Source organism: Ailuropoda melanoleuca, chromosome 2 (genome assembly GCF_002007445.2).
Source record: "Ailuropoda melanoleuca isolate Jingjing chromosome 2, ASM200744v2, whole genome shotgun sequence".
Taxonomy (NCBI): domain Eukaryota; kingdom Metazoa; phylum Chordata; class Mammalia; order Carnivora; family Ursidae; genus Ailuropoda; species Ailuropoda melanoleuca.
In genome coordinates, this window is record NC_048219.1 from 116,208,320 (window position 1) to 116,212,432 (window position 4,113).

Sequence of the window (4,113 nt, forward strand, 5' to 3'; positions counted from 1 at the left end):
GGGTGGATTAACTGCTTTTATTTTTCTAAGTGTTACACACATAAAGATTCTCTTCCTACCCAATTCATAGGAGAGTTTTATTAAAGAACAAGATTTCTGACACTTTTAAATGCAGACACAAAGTGTGTTATAATTTGGTCAGGCCATAAAGGAGTTTATAATATATTTATAGAGTGATTTGTAGGTGAAAGCATCTGACTCAAGGGATCACGACAATTCCTGGAAAACTATCTGTACGAATCATTATTTTATTTTCCATTTTAAAAACCAAGGTGGTGCAGAATAAGCAGCTATTGTGGTTAGAACTCTTCTTTTTCGATAAGATTTTTTTCTTTAATGTTCCATCACCATGTATTTTAAATTGAGTGAAATGTCCCTTTTCATGGAATTGTCTTTGATGATATAAAAACGCTTTATACTACGGAAAAGAAAAAAAAAGTATTTACTCATATATTAGGCTGATTCTTCTAAGATCTACTTTCTCCAGGAATGGCATCTTAAGTGTTAAAAACAAGTTGGGCTGGGTGGTTTGTACTTCTCTTTTTCCCTTCTTGCTTAGATGTACCTTCAATCGGAAACTTATGAGCTCACACTTTCTAAGCACGTTCAATAATGAAGTGATAGACCTCCACTGAATGTTTCAGGACTCCAGGAAGTGGTTGAGGGTTATTCAATAGTTGGTGTTCTCCCTTTATGTCTGCACCAATCCTGGGCTGCACTACCGGGTTGGGAAATATTGTTTATGTTGGAAGTGGTATCTTTCAGAAGAGATGTAAAAACCAAGGTCTAGGTTGCTTGTGGTCACTAAATACACATAATGTTTTCTCTGAGCGTAGGGATGTTCTTGAGTTTCCTTTCTAAATTTATATTCCTTTATCCATCTATATTTTTTTCAAGTAATTTGAAGACTATATTCCTCTTTTCCTAACCAAAACTAGAATGAAGCGTAACTATACTTCTTAGTCCTATAATAAGACTGTTTAAGGAATGGATAAAAGTGATTCTCCTTTAAGGAAAGGTCATAAACTAAAATCTAAGTTTCTTATAAAAAGAGTAAAGGTAAATTAATATTTTCTTTCTTTTATTGTTGGCGTATCTTATAAGTTACATAGGGTATTTTGTGATGTTGTCTTCAGAACCCTTTATTTTTCCAGTATCAACATTTTAAGTGTTTTCCATTTGTGTAAGATAACAATATATCAAATATCTCAGAAACACTCCATTCTAACTCCTTTCATCTCTAATGTTGTTTTTTTAACACTAAATATTCAACGTACACATACAAGTTCTGCAAAACCTATGCACTCTCTCTTTCTCTCTCTTTCTCATCCTTCCATTTGACTCCCCTGAAAATGGTCAGAACACGATCATAATGCACAAATCTTTCTTTGAATGTTTCCTTATGTTAGATCAATTCCTTCTGAGTTCTGGGCTTGCCAATGCTAAATTTCCTGCCAGGGCAGTAGTCTATTTTTAACATTTTGGGGGCTTATTTTTGGTTCCAAATCTAACAGGCATATTTTGTGAAGTGGAAGAGAGAAAGCTGATGGGTGCACTTACAAATCAGGACCATCAGGAATTGCAATTTCTGTAGAATCAAAGATATGAACGAGAAAGACCAATTAGAGCACTTAAAAGATCATTTGTCACTCCTTTAATCTTCATGTACTTTTTACTCATCATTTTCTTTGACCAAAATTATTGGAATCTTTGTCATATTCATCTCAAAGCCAAATGGGAACAGTCGTGTGCCTTTTATATTTTCAATATTTTGGAGCATTTTAACATGTCATGCTAGATTATGGGTGGTGGGCGCCTGTTTTAATAGAGAGAGTTTTGGTTTGTGGCATATTTGGCATGTCAACCCAGTGTTATTCCTCTAGTTCCATATTTCATAGACAAATGAAGGCTGAGGGCTTTGTTTCTGTTATTCAATAGCATTTGTTGAATTCAGAGATTAATAGATCATCTTCAACCCTGAAACAGAGGCCCTCTGAAACATCAGACCCAAAAAATTGGACACGGCCTATTAGCCCAAAAGAACAGGTTGCCAATGATCTCCATGTTTATTTAAATATTTAGCTCTAAAGGAAGCAATCATTCCTTTATACTTCTTTAAATTTAGTATTGACATTTTTATTTTGGGAAAGGAGGTCTTTTTTTTTTTTTAACATGGATACAGGAAAAGAAAACTCTCCAATAAAAATATTGTCTAAAAAGTTTGTTTTGTCTGCATGATTTACTAAATATGTACAATTTCAATTCACAGCGAAGGTAACAAAGATTTAAACAGCCAACATCACAAATGTCTCAAGTTCTAAAAAAAAATCACTGTGCACAGTTTAACAATTTAATTGAATAAAAACCAAAGCTAAGCCTTCAGTCTGAATCTTTTTTATGATGGGCACAAGCCATGTATTTTCTTCATCTTTGTTACACGATGCATATTTCAGTGACTAAACGCCCCTTCCCATTTTAGTATATTAGGTTATGTCAGTACATACTTAAGAGAGGCATAAATTGCCTCTTGGTACACCTATATGATTCGTGACGTGTTCACATATATGTCATAATATTTATTAATATATAAAATGATCAGATGAGTCACCTGTGATTTTTTTTAATGTCTTCAAATGTAGGAATGTTTTGTTGTATGGATAAAAGTTTTTAAATTTATGGGAGTGCTATTTAAAGTGATAATAATTTAAACAGTGTCCCCTTGATGTAAGATGTCTAGGGAGAACTATTCTGCACTTAAAATACAGAGATTTCACCTTTCTACCAATTCAGGTTTGTAAAGTTTGCTATCATATGAATCTGAAGGTTGTGGTCATTCCAATATAATGATCAAGGTGAATGAATCAATTAATCATTAGGAACAAATGTCATTGAATACAGAATAGTTGAGTTACAGTTAAGGAGGGAGCCATAACTTTGGCTAACCCTATAAAATCTATAATAAGGTTGTTTTCACATATATTTTTTTCCCACATAAATTCTTTGGTGTTTCCCACCCACCCCCCTTTTTTAGTGCTGTGATTGATGAACATGCAATGTGAGATTCAAATAATTGCACCGAGCATGTTTATTTGAATAATTGCCCCATTGCACAATCAAATAAATCTGTTGAGTGTGTTTGTTTGAATGTTTTCACGTGTACATGGGATCACATACTCAAATAAATGCAGCTGTGTTTATTACAATGTGTGGGACTCCAGATAGACACACGCTTGTGTGTGTGTCTATCTAGGGCCCTACAGCCCCTGAATGGCCCTCACACATCTTGGAGCAAAAGCGTGGTTAACAATTTTTCAGTTCAAATACATGGAAACGTATTATTGGGCAATTTCCTCAAATTTGTGACTAAGATTGCTTTCATTAAGGCTTACATCCTTAGAAAGATAGAAAATAACCCTTTTGGCGGGGGGAGGGGAGCTATCTGATTGTGAAAAGTATCTAATAAATTTATTCGTATTTATTCAAATACTCCATTCTTTTTTCCTTCCGCCGAGCCCGCCCACTCCGCCCCCAGTCCAATTCACGCTAAAGATGATGTGTGTTTTGCTTAGTTTTTGCTGAGAAATCCTGATGCTCATCTCTCTTCCCCGTTATTTCAGGCCTAGGCCTACAGTGTCATGTGAAAAAAGAAAAGATTGCACAGATCTACCAGAATACAAAAGGCTTTTGGAGAAAATGGACGGGGATGTTTAGTTGTTCCAACATTTCATCACCCTCCCCTTAGCCCTATTCTAGAAAAAAAGGGCTAGACTTCAAACTGAGAGTGTGGGAAGAGTAGCTATTTGATAAGGGTAAAGAGAAGAATACATCTGATGTTACTAAAATGCATGTCTCTTGATTATGGAGGGGGATTTTTTTTTTTTGACCTTGGAAAGGATCTTAGGATAAGCCAAACATTTTTATTCTTCCCTAGAGTTGTAAGATCATGCAGTTCTAATGCACAATAGTGTTAGTGGATAAATGGCATTTTAAAAAATCTTTGACATGGGATACTGTAGTGATTGTCACAAATTTATGAGTGTTATCCTGGTATTTCCAGACTCAGGTAATGCTGAGTCTGCCTCTGAAATGAAGCTAGAAAAAAATGACAAAGAA